Here is a 13,631-nt window from a genome sequence, read left to right as displayed (position 1 = left end):
TAACTATTGATACTGCTCACTTTACTCTTGAGATAAGTCTGGCTGCTCATCCCTTGCTACCTCTGTACTGTGAAGTACAGGCTTGTACCAAGGTGAATTTGTACTGTCACTTGTAGTCCTAATTGTGTGTGGTGTTCCCAAAGGGTACTGCATATAGTTCTGCCTAACACTGGTGTACAGCGGTGAGGATCAAGTATAGTGATTACACTTACAGTGCTGATATTACCTTGGATCAACTAACCACAAGGCTAAATATCACTAAAAAGCAATATTAATCATGTCTGATATGTAAAGCTACAGTCAGGAGACCCTCCTTAGTTACACTGTGGATTATCTGGAAAATCTGTGTAGAGAAAGGAATCTCTCTGTTTAAGGCAACAAGTCTGAATTGATTGAAAGGTTGTTAGAGAAACAATGTCTGGAGGGTGGGTGTGAAATACCTAACCCCTCAGCAAATGTGGATAATGATGAAGATGATAATGTGTCTATTATTGACGAGTTAGATAAGGCAGGTGTGTCCCACAATGTAGGCCTCACTGCTCCTCTTCCTGCTCTGTAACCTCAACCTTTGTCCACTGGGACCCCTACGGGCCCTACACTCAGTCCTGAATTCAATGCTCTACACTCAGTCCTGAATTCAATGCTCTAGAAAAGATGAGTCTTGAATTGGAATTGGAATTTAAACGTTTAAATGCTCAAACTGAACAAAAACATCAATAATTTAAGCTCAGAGAAATGGAGATGAACCATGCCTTAGAAATGAAAAAGTAGTCTATTGAAAATGTTTCTCTCCCAGAGTCTGCTAGGTCTTCCAGTCCTAAGAGACCCTGTATGCCTAAATAAATGGTGGGTATGTATGAGGCTAAGCTTGATATTTTTGATTGGTTGGCAATGTTTGAATATAACTATGGGATTCAAGACATTACAGGGAATCAGTTGCTTCCTTGGTTATTCTCTATGCTACCCACTGTTGCATCTGATGTTGTAATAGAGTTGGGGGAGGTAGATAGGATGGATTATGAGTGTGTGAAGCTCGCTTTAATTGCTAGATTTGGGAAGACCCCTTCCCAGTATCTTAATAGGTTTAGGACCCTCAAAAAGCATGATGGTACCCCTTGGGCTACCTGGGTATGTGAATGTTTGAAACACTTAGATGGTTGGGTTAAGGGTTACAGAGTAAACACTTATGAAGGTATGAGAACTCTTGTTATGTTGGAGTCAATTTATGATGCCTGCTCTCCTGAGCTCGGACAGCACTTCGCTGATTCTAAGGAGAAAGATCCAAAGAAGTTAGCTAAGGCTGCTGACTTGTGGGTTGCCAACAGGCCTACTCACAAATATTCTGGGGTTAGTCAGAAGAAGGATGAGGGAAAGCAGCCAAGGAAAGTTAACAAGGAGAATTCAAATACCTTCAATCCAAAAGACGGCCCCAAACAGCAACATAAGGGTAAACCACATGGGAAACCAAATCAGGCTAGTGCACCTTCTGGGCCCAAACCAGATGGAGGTCAGAACAAACCCCCATTCATCATAACATTTGGGAAATGTTACGTTTGTGGGTGAACTGACCATGTGAAAGGGGATCCCAGATGTAAGGGTAATCCTTCAGGGGTCCACACTCTTTCCTTAACCTTCTCCCCAGAGGAAGAAGTACCTATGGCAAGTGGAAAATTTCACATACTGGCTGATGAACCCATGAGAGTCTCAGCTAGTGTTTCTTTTTTTTATCGTGTATGGTTTACAAAAAGAAACCTTTACAAAAGAAATACTTAAATACAAAAAAAACAAGAAAGTAGGGATCATACATTGCATATTGATTTCATTTCATTACCGATATGATAAGAAAACATATAAAGAGCCACATATTCTTTTTCTATCAGTAAGTAACATATACAAAAATCAGTTAAAAAATTCAGTGCACATTAAAATTTTTGACACAATTTATGATAGTTAAAAGGAAAAAAATCCCTTTACATAAAAAAAACAAATTTTGCAGCAGTATCAATTCAAATTCCAGAGTTTGTATGCATACATGATAGAATTGATAGAATATAAAGATGGAATTCATCAAACAAATTGATCAAATGGGAGGGGGATACAGATTAAGAGACTTAATTAAACCCACCACAGCGAGCCCGTCTTTAATTTTAGAAATTGAAAGAGACTGGGACCAAATAACATTCTCTGCCCCCAATAGACACAGGGTGTTGAATCTACCTAAGTAGATATCTCTAAGACCTTTCAGAGCAGTACATTCTAAAAAAGGATGGCGTCTAGATTCAATTACCCCGGGGGTATGAAAAAAGCGACATAAAAGGTCCAAATCACTAATCTCCTTCCTTCTATAAAGAACTTCTTTAGTAGGTAGGAGATTCCATCTGAGTTTGAGAAGAAGTGAACAATAATAGCGGTTAGGAAATTGAGTCAAGATAAAAGACAGGCAGCCTCTTTTCTTGTGGTCAAATTGCAGATCACCGAGAGATGGGTTTTTTCCAGCGTATTACTCCAATCGCTAGTGAATAGACATTCTTTGACTTTGTTGAGGTTAGTTAACAGGGTATCCCTGTCAGTGGAAAGATCTGATAGAATCTTATCGCAGAGGTCACTAAATCTCGAAAGATATAGGTTTTGGTCCGGTGATCCCCGTGAGAAGAGCATCTTACCAACATCAACATAAAGGGTATCCTGTTTCAGAGAGAGCAAAGCAGAGAAAAGTGTCAGTACTCTCCATAGAATTCTAGCTCGCAGAGAGACTAAACCCAATTTGTACCTTATGGCAACTATTGGAACACAATTAGGCAGCTTCATAACTTTTCTCCAGTAGATACCCTCAAGGGTATCCCAGAAGGTCGAAAGAACAAGATAATGCAGTTCCATTCCGTATATTAGTTTTGGAATCACCTTTCCCTTGAAGAACATGCCGTATTTGCTATCCAGTTTAATAGATTGAGAAATAAGCGGAAGTATTTTGTGTCTGAGGGAACGTCTTAATTCAATGGCCGATGATTGGGCCAGAATGAGGAATACCAAATAGACAATTTTGTGTGCTCTAATGATATTTTCACCACCAATTTTCCATACTTTTTATTGCCCTCTCTCCCCCTAGAGAAGACCATTGTTTGAGTTTTACTTGGGTTAATTTTCAACCCATTAATTAAGGCATATTCTTCAAATTTACATATAAGCCTCTGTAAACCGACTTTGGTGTGATCAAAAAGAAGAAAATCGTTGGCGTATGCCAGCCATGAGAGCCTGAGATCCCCCAATTTTGCATTTACCATGCCTGTACTTTCAAGGAATTCCCCTACGTCTGCCAAGTAGAGGATAAAAAGGCATGGTGCTAAGGAGCAGCCTTGTCTAACCCCAATACGAGTCCTTATCCTTCTAGAGAGGTTACCTTTAAGATCGATCCTAATATGGACCCCCGAATTCTCATACATTGCCATAATTAAAGTGAGTAGACCTGCCGGAATCCCCCATTTAGTTAGTTTTTCCCAGAGTCTCTACCTAATTACTAAATCAAAAGCATTTGATAGGTTGATTGAAGCCACATAGAGAGAGCCACCATATATTCCCCATGATGAACTTTGAAGGGCAGTTAGAATAAATCCATTAAGATTGGTTGAGTGTCCAACCCTGAAGCCTGTTTGTTGCTTTGGGAGAATATTATTTTCCTTAATCCAAACATTAAGGTGCGAGAGGAGCATAGCAGCGAAAATCTTGCAGTCCACATCAATGAGCGAGATTGGTCTATAATTCTTGACCAATGTCCGTAGACCTCTCTTAAAAATGGGGACAATATGGGCGGTCTGCAAGCTAGATGGGACATTACCAGAGTTAACTACATCTTGGAATAGGAGACAAAGGAGTCTAGCCCAAATTTCAGGTTCCGCTTTAAATGTTTTATTTGTTAAGCCTTTAGGGCCAGGGGCCCTTGATTTCTTAGCTTTGACAATAAAGCCTAGTATTGTCTCATAGTCAATGTCAGGCTTCCAAGTATCATTAAGAGCATGCTCCCTCTTTTTGCAGAGCTCTTGGCCCTCTCCCCCCATATCAAAGAGTTTGGTGTACTGCGCGACCCATTTGGCCTCAGGAATAGCATTCAACTGGTCGGCCACCGTCACATCATCCTGGCCAGACAAAATAGCCCTAAAATCTCTTTTGACAAGGACTTTAAGCATAAACTCTGCGTCATTTTGTAACAGACTAGATTTTCTGGATTTGCAATAATTTTTAAGTTTTTGATGGAAAGCTCTATTTTGTTATCCCATTCAATAGTGTTAGGAAAGATTTCATGATTGTAGTTAATTTTCCTTCCATGTGGCAACCCCCAAACTTTTTGCTGTTGTTTTACACTCTGATCTAGACTTTGCTGGAGAAGCGCAGCCTTCCGCTGCACTCCTCTGGGCTTTCACTCCATTCTTATGGGGAAACTGACATGCCCTTAAGACAGTCAGTACCGGGAGACTTCGTTTCCCTTAGTCCTTTCCTCATGTTGCAGCTTTTGAGCAACATGAAACAAGAGTGCACCGTAACTTACATTACCCCGCTCTTGGGTCTCTAGTCATTCCAATGGCCCTAGAAACTCTTGCTGGACTTATCATGAAATGGGCAAGTGTGTCACGGACGGGACTGGTGGCAGCTATCGTTTCTTAGTGTTTTGAACCCCTTTTTGCCATGTTTACCACGCTTCCCGCGTTTGGCCCAAATGGGTGGCCTGGCCTCCAAAATGGCCAAGCCACGAGGTTATTTGTCCTGTCCGCTGTCAGTCTTGCCCCTTCACCTTCCCCAGGTCGAGCCGACCCGGGGCTGTCCTTATTTGGTCATGCACTTTCCCGCGAAACACAAACGCTTTTGCGGGCTTCTGCATGCCTTGTGTGTGCCTCGAGGATGTGGGCTGGGATGTCTGTTCCCAATACACATCCTGGGTGCCACAGAGTCTAGAGTGTCTTGAATGCCTGGGACCACCATGGTCCATGATAGGTCCACGTATGGTGTGAGTGTTTTGTGAGCAGATCTCCCATTGGGTCCTCTCCGTTTTGGCGCAAAGGGAACTCTGGATAAGATGAGGCTGGAAACACCACTACCATGTCGATCTCCTGAGTTCTCACGAACAAAGGATAAGGAGCCAAGTATCCTGCAACTAAGATGCTGAGTCGAGGAATCGCTGGTGACCCGCTGAAGGTTTGGCACCCTGCACTGCTGTCGTCCTGTGAGACCCCTCTCCCTCTGATCGAACGAGAAGGCCTGTACTGGCGCTTCGACCCTTTAGAATAGTGGGAACAACTATTCTCGGCATCTTCACCAAATCCTGTGCGTAAGCCTTCGGAAGCGTCACTGGGCCATCCAGTGGACTGACCCATCCAGTGGACTGACCAGCCTACACAGGAACCTTGTTCTGTCACCGCCGTCTGGCTTACTGCTAATCCTGTGTCCTTGGCACTCTCACACGATTCGTACACTTGGCATTCCCAGGTCTGAAGTGAGACGTGTGCTTTGGGACCGGAATACATGCGGTTGCCGAGTTGCCCTGCTGTGGTAACAAACCTGTGCGTGTTTGCTGCATGTGGGACACCCTCGACCTGACTCCTGCTGTCGCGGAATCTGCACGGTGTCGAGACATCCTGCTGATTGCATCTGAACCTGCCAGTACTGAAACGGAACCGGAGAAGCCTGGGTCTGCCTGCATCGGGGACCGGTGGGTAGTCAATACCCTAACCGGTCGCCCTCCCGCAGGAGCCTGTGGCTCTCCACCGCTGTCGTAAACAGCAACCCTTTTCCGCACTCGCACCCTGCTTCTGCCCACAAGTGGAGGCCGCGCTGGAGTAGCGGGAAACTGTTCATCATGGTTTTGTTCACCTCTCTGAATTGCCTGATCTCCCTGAAGAGACTCTCCTTTGCCCGTTGGCACCAGCGTGTGCAGGTACTTTTGAGCATAAGGCTCCACTCTTCGTAGGGCTCGGACTTCCTTCTAGTTAGGTGGCCTCTGATGTCGCACTGGGTCTAACGATTACTTGCACTGCCTGTTTTCCTCCTCATCTAGGTGGTCTGCATATTTTGTGCTTCTAACTCTTTAGACCCCTTGGTCTGTATATATATTGTATTGCTTGTGATGTGTTGGTTTATTGGAGTTTTACCGTGATTCTTTACTATGGTCGATGTTACAAAGGCCTTGTAATAAATGTGTCTACATTTTTAATATACCACCTGTCTGGAATAATTTGTAAGCGTCCTTGCTTTGTGTGCTCATTACAGGCTTTCAGTCACCCTCACCCCTCTTGAAACCTAGTCTTGACCGCCGCCATCGCTACCCTGATTGGTCTGGCTTGTCCAGAGTTTACCCTGTTCCAAGAAACTAGACTGGCCTTCTGAACCTCTGCCCCACCAGGACAGAGTTCTGAAATCCATCTTAACAAATATCAAGGAGATGGACCTCTCTAATAAGTTTTCGAGTGTGGGCCTTTTCACTGGCCAACTCCTGATCAAACCTATGGGCATGGGATTTCTTAGGAATACCCTTCCTTAGTGAACCAGAGATGCTGCTGTGAAGAGCTTTAAGAAAGCTATCAAAGTATAAGGTATTGAATACTGCGTGTTTCCAGGAGAGAGAAGTGTGATTGAATGAGTAAATCAATTTTTTAAGTAGATTAATATTGTCAGAAGACAAGCGTACCCCTGTCCCTTGTCCCACGATTTTAAGATGGCATGGCCCCCCTGTGGGCAGAGGCTTCATGGGAAAAGGAGAAGAACATGTAACCAGCAGTGAAGGGTGGTCACTCCATGGGTTAAAGGAGACCTTGACCTCAGAGGAGAGAAGGGGCAGAGAATGATCTACATAGACATAGGCAATGGTAGACGATGAAAGACCTCTATGCCATGTAGGGCAGAGTGGGAGAATAGCGTCAAAAGACCCGTTAAGGCAAGTTAGGCCTACCGAGTCCAAAGCGAGATTCCAAAGTCTACCCCAAACATATTTCTGGCCTTGCCGATTGTCATCCTCCAAAGCCAAACCCATGTCGTCATAGTTGGCCACGGACGAAATGGAACAGTCAGAGTTAAAATCACCAGCCAAGATCAATTTCCCCCTGGGATGTAAGGATCTCCATGAAAGTACCATATCCGTTAAGCATTCTAAAAAAGGCTCAAGGGCAGCCATGCCTTTGTGCCAGTATACATTAATCAAGAGGAGATTAACCAGTTGGTCAAGGGAGGAGGCCTCCATAGCTAAAACACCAAATGGCGTATCCGCGAGAACCTTATTCCTGAAACCAAGAGAAGCCCTGAATCCAATGAGAAGACCCCCAGAGGCCCTCCCTCCTAAACTAGGTTTAGCATTTTGGGAATGAATATCAAATCCATCAACAACGGGAGGAGAGAGTAACCAGGTTTCTTGTAAGAAAAAGCAATCTGAGACAGTAATCATAAGTAATGTCTCAGTATTCGTGAACAGATGAGAATTTCCCCTGGAATTCCAGGAAAGAAAAATAAATTCATTTGGGACCTTAATATTGATAAGAGTACCAGGGCACTTAAAAGAGTGCTCATTTCCACAAACCTGAGGTGACCTGGGCCCAGTTTCTAGCATTGCCATAAAATCTGGGCGTAAATTGCCTCAGTTGAGGTTGTGAGGCTCTTTCCGGGTGATAAACCATAGTAAGGTTTCCCCTATACTCTTCACACCCACCATTTTTTCCAGAATGCTGATTGGGTTGTAGCAAATTTGCTTCAAAACCAAGCTGCATTAAACCTTCCCTTTGACCCATTGTTAGTTCTAGTACCACTCTAGATTTCAGAATAATGTTACTCATGTCTACACGTCCTTGAGTAGGAAAGAAAATCCTTTCCATGTCGTAACTAGAGATAAGTGAAAGTGAAGGAAGTTGGTGGAAGATTTTTAAAACATTTCCATGATTAAGACAGATAGGCATATCTTGACCCCATAAACTAGTAAACTGCAACATTTCGACAGGATCTTTAGCCTCAAATGATTGAGGTAAAGAGTCAGTAATACTTTTTGTAAATTGACTCAACGAGTCAGCTTCCAGATCAGTACCCCTAGCACCCCTTAATATAGTCCTATTTTGGGTAACGTGGGGTCCCACCGGAAATCTGTCATACAGATTGGGAGAATTCCTATTTTGGGAAGGTTCAGGCTCAGTGGAAAGACCTACAGAGCCACTTGAGGGCTGTGAGTGAGCGGAGTTAAGAAAGTTGGGAACATAGAGACCCTCCACTGGTCTAAATCCCATAACACGCTCTCCCATTATAGACTCTGTGCTGGTCAAGTGACCATCAGAATGGCAGGGTGGGTGACCATCTGTGGAGGAAAAAGTTGTATGGGAACCCTAACCTGAGATAAGCCTGAAGTCAAATTGAAGCCCACCCCAGTAAGTGAGTTTGAGCTCACCAGCTCCTGAAATAGTTGTTTCACCATGTCAAGATTGACAAGATTCGCCGTTACCGGGATGGGAGTGGGCTCAGAATGGGTAGCGTTTATACCAGTTTGGGAATTACCCATAGTAGTTGAGGGATCTGCAATCAAATCGAGTGGCAATGGGTTACCTGTGATTTGTGTATTCAAAATATCTGGAGCAATGTTATTTAAAGGCTCCGGTTGAGTTAAGATTATCTTTGGAAGGCATATATCATGAGTTTCCTCCTCCTGGATTATATTGCCCACCTCCTCAAGGGGAATAATATCCTTTGACATAGAACTCCCTGGCAAAGCTTCGGGCTGACCGGAAACAGCTGGAATAGTAGGAACAGAGGTTGAACCAACAGAGACAACAACCGCATTAAAGGTAGCAGTATCAGTGTCATGATGCCTACCCCCGGGGACCCAGAACAAGTCCAGCAACCCCGGAAGCAGGCATCAAGTTATCCCAAGCAAGCCCAACAACCCCTGCTAGGGGCTATTTGGGTGCAGTCCTGGCGTCTATGGCTCCAGGCTCATATGGAGAGTCAGTCCTGGTGCCATAGGCGCCAGGCTCATAGATGAAAACTTATCTGATGCAGCCCATGCTGCAAACTTACCTGATGCAGACCATGCTGCAAGAGCTCCAATCCAAAAGAGGCTTGGAAGGGACTACTTTACCTAGGGACTATTTTTTACTCGGGTGGGGCTGGGGAGGAATACTTACCTGGGACTACTTTGGAGGCTATTTAAACCACACCCGAGAGCAGCACACGCTTCGCGTTACTCTGCATCCAGCAGCGTAACGCTCACCGTGCCTGCAAGTCTGCATCCAGTCTTCTGCCACACCTGCCTCAAGTCTGGAGCTCCTAGAAAAAGTGAGAAAGAAGGAGAAAAGGTTAGAACAAGAGCAATACCTTTGATCCTTACCTGAATTCCCGATCCATCGCGCCTTCGAGCTGAAAGAAAGAAGTTATTTTATGCGCGTCGCCTCGCCTGCTGCAGCGCTGCGCTGACCTCACCAGCCTTTGCAGCATCTTCAAATTCCACCGCATCCTTCCGCATGTTCCTGCCGCACTCCGGCACTTAAGGGGAAGACAAGAACAGCAAGGTGAGCCAAGGGAATACATAGAGGCAATATTAGTTAACCCCCATAGACTTACCTGATTTTACCACAGGGGGTACTATTCCTCTTCACGGGTCGGCGCAGCTTCCACTGCATCTTCGCCGAACCCCGGCCCCTAAGGGGAAACAAAAGGACAGCAAGGTGAAACAAAGGGACAAACAAGGGGAAACCTCCTCACCACAATAGACTTACCTGATTTTACCGCCAGAGGCATTATTCTCAGAGACTTCATACTTTCTCTCAGCGCCTGAATACGGGAGAAAGCAACAGGTTACATATTGACATTATTTTATCGAACTGTGTTGGATAATACAAATCCTTACCTGAATATTACCGGTTGCCACGAGAATTCTTCGCTAGGGTCGAGCTTCAACCTGCAAGGAATCGGACAAGAGTGAAAGTCAGAAATTTGAACTCTTACGAACTAGATACTTACGGCGTCTTGCCGGGAATCTCAGAGTCAATATTGTTCTGGAACTCACCAATTCCTTCGAGCCAGTGAAGCAAGTGGTTATCTACACACCCCTGCGCTCAATGCAGGATGGAGAGCTCATCTTTCCAAACCATCAGGTGAGACTATAAGAAGGGACATCAAAGGTGATCAGTGGGGAGAACCGTGGGAGTGGGGGGGTTAACACTCAACTCCACGGGTGGTTAATTCCCTTTCTCCATTTGCAGAAGAATATTCCTACGGGCCAAGCAAACAAAGCTAGGTGGGCCAGTCCAGTCCGTCATCTCGGCACTACGCGTCACATTGGTGGAGACCACAGCTGTCCAGTTCAGATCAACGCCCCTGTGGGAGCCAGGTGAGCGTAACAATCAGTTATCGCTGATTCCCCCAAAGTCTTAACCCCCTTCGGGGGGGAAGGAGTTGTAACACCCAAAGGATCACATGCCATGAACAGATTTTTAAAGAATTTGTTAGAGAAAGAATGCATTTTTTTCAAATTCTTCTGGTTTTTAGTTTTCTTTATTTGTTGGATATGTTTTTTATTACCTATATGAGCAAGGCCCTTTAAGGATACTGTTTACTTAGTGAGATCGATACAGTCAAGAGGCTTCTCCAAGGGAAGATCTAATATAGAAAAAGGGAGGGGGGCAGCAGTGTCTCCTTTGTGTGGTTCAGCCGCTTCCGATGTAATAGATTTACCATAGAGTCCCTGAGAAGTGGAGCCAGGGAGATTAGGAGTCGACCCCTCTTGGGCTTTTTCCACTAAAGAATTAGTAATCACTTATATGGGAGTGACACAAAGTTCAGCATCTGGGGAAGGATACACTAAAACGCCATCAGGGTTCGAGGGGGGATCAAAGAAAATTGATCACCGGAACCTCTGTCCTAACAAGGAGGGACAGTATTGACTTTGAGCATATTAAGAGCGACCCCCGGAATACTATCTTTCTCCACATTAGGGACTTTGTTAACCAGAAGCCTTTCCATATAAGGTTGGCTGGGAGGAATAGGGCCTGGGCACTGTTTTGTTATTGAGGGGTTATCTTCCTTAATACTTTTAACCAACTTTTCAAATCTATCTAGACCTTCTAGCCTAGTATAGATTTCAGAGAGTTGGAGATAGTGAGATCTGACCAAATGTTATCATGCAGACTCACAAACGAACTAAGAACCATATTGAGTGCAGATAATGTAGGTTGAGTTAATTTTATTCTGTCATCTGCCTCTTTAAGGGTATGGTGCATGAACGACTCACTTACATGATCCTTTTGTATATCTGGGAGCAGACCCCTTTCACTAAGCCATTTTTGCTTCTCTGTGTACTCATCAATAAAATTTGTGAGTTCTGAAGGGGAACCCATAAAGGAGGCATCACAAGTTTGCTGGGTTACATTATTAGTATTAATGGAATTAGATTCCAAGTGACTCTCAGCTATTGCCTTGTCTGCACCTGCCATAATACTAATATCGTCGATATCGTTATCAGCAAGATCTTCAGTCTCCAATCTCTTTGCTACATTCTCAAGATGCATATGGTCCAAGGAAGCCACTGTTAAAATTGAATGTGGGGGTTTAATGAGAGTACTATTGGCAGTCCTTTTACCAAAGAAATTGGAGATTTTTTTCCCTTGAATAGGTTTACCCATACTAGTTTTTGTTTTGGGTGTATGAAGTAAAGATTTTGTAAGTGGAGTTTTGAAAACAATGGGTTCCTCTGTCGAGGTAGGAGCAGCAGGTACAGAGATAGCAGAAAGATTAACATGAATAGAGGAAGTATAATTGGCCTCCCCATTAGAGGAGGGTACCTCCGGTGTTAACTTGACAGAACGACCACCCTGGTTCCTATAGCCCTCTAGTGGGGGGGGGGGGGGTTGTAGAACTATTGCCTCCTTAGATAGTACAAGAGGTTCTATAGAGTTCCCGTCAGGGGCATCCAACGTTGGTATAGGCAGGGGCAACCTAGGTTGTAATTGGGCGGGGGTTGGGTGTATATTGTTCACCGTAATATTAATCAGATGATCCATACCCTCCCTTGCCCTAGATCGGGAACCTGCTTCCTCCAAATTCGGAGCTATAGTAGCTGCTAATCGTTCTTCCTGTGCATTTATGAAGATATTTTATTTTCCAAAGAAGATGCAGCTATTATTGATTGGGGTACGTGGGATAATACCCATCAAATTGAGTACAGCAGACCTATCATGTGAGTGGATTTGGGCTTGGGCCACACTTTTTTGTAGAGAACAGACCAGGGAGTTCTCTACTAATGTATGTTGTGGCTTACCCAGAGGGGTAGGAATAGGGTTCATAGATGGGGTAGAGTCTAACAGAGCAGGAAGAGGAACCACCTCAGGAGGAAGGGTAGAGCCAAAAGAAACCACCATAGTGGCGTGGCTCCTGAGTCCCTTGCGTGTCATCCAAACAATGAGAGTGCCTGGAGGAGTAAGAGGTGGAGAGCTGGAAGGGAGACAGCAAAGTGGCTCAGTGAATGCTTAGATGCAAGAGGTTATAAATTAATATTAAAATAAATATCACAGGGAGTAGAGATCACAGGTACTGAAAACAGTGAATCAGCAAACAGTAATTATTAAAATGCACTGAATAAGGGGAGCGGCAAAAAGACACATAACAGTACCTCAAATACAGATTAAATATAAAACACAGAATAATATGGATCCTTTGTTAAAATCAAGGAAATGGGTAAGAAATGTATCCAAAGTAGGCCCCTAGAATATTATGTTAAAAGTCATAGGCTGGGAAATCATTCCAGGAAATCAGGAGACGACTGAGGCTGCACTCAGTATCAGTGTAAGGAACACCCGACAGCTTGAGGAGCTGTCAGAGTCCGACTCTCCCCCCTTACCCTGAATACTGGTTAGAGTTCACACAAGTGGATTGGTAACTTATAGCCGCAGTCTATGATACTCACAGTGCCGTTGCACGGGCACAGTCACAGGTCACAGCCAAACAGCAAAGCAGAAGCTCCAGCCCTTACTGCCTCCAGAGCTTAACGCTGCAAGAGTGGTTGGGCAAGCAATTTGTGCCGGAGAGCATTCATGTGATAAGTCACGTGTCCGTAGTAGGCCCCACCTCCTCCAGGAAGCAGGGGAAGCAGCAAGAGCTCGTCTCGCAGTGCTGCCCAGTTGAGGAAAATTACAGGCAGAGTAGAACGTTGGAACGTTCAGAACACGAAGCCCTCACATCCAAGTAACAGAACAATGCCGCTCGGGCGGTTGAGCCAGCAATTTGTGTCGGAGAGCAGTCACGTGATGAGTCACATGTCCGTAGTTGGCCCCGCCTCCTCCAGGAAGCAGGAGAAGCAGCAATAGCTCGGCTCGCAGTGCTGCCCAGTTGAGGAAAATTACCGGCAGAGTAGAACGTTGGAACGTTCAGAATACGAAGCGCTCACACCCAAGTAACAGATCACCCAAGCTAGTGTTTCTTTAGTGTCCCTGGGCTTGTGGGAACAACATAATTTAGATGTCTATAATTCCATTCCAGATAATACTAAAGAGTATTATAAAGATAGTGTTCTTCTGGATGACCAGGAGACTCCTGCCATCAGAGACACTAGAGCCAGCATAACTGTGGTTGATGAATAATATTTCAAGGTGGAGCATGTTGCTAAGGCACCCAAACGCCTA

The sequence above is a fragment of the Ambystoma mexicanum genome, chromosome 3q, assembly GCF_040938575.1.
Source record: "Ambystoma mexicanum isolate Mex_15411 chromosome 3q, UKY_AmexF1_1, whole genome shotgun sequence".
NCBI lineage: Eukaryota > Metazoa > Chordata > Amphibia > Caudata > Ambystomatidae > Ambystoma > Ambystoma mexicanum.
The sequence above is the reverse complement of the archived record's forward strand: the minus strand, read 5'-3'. Positions refer to the sequence as shown.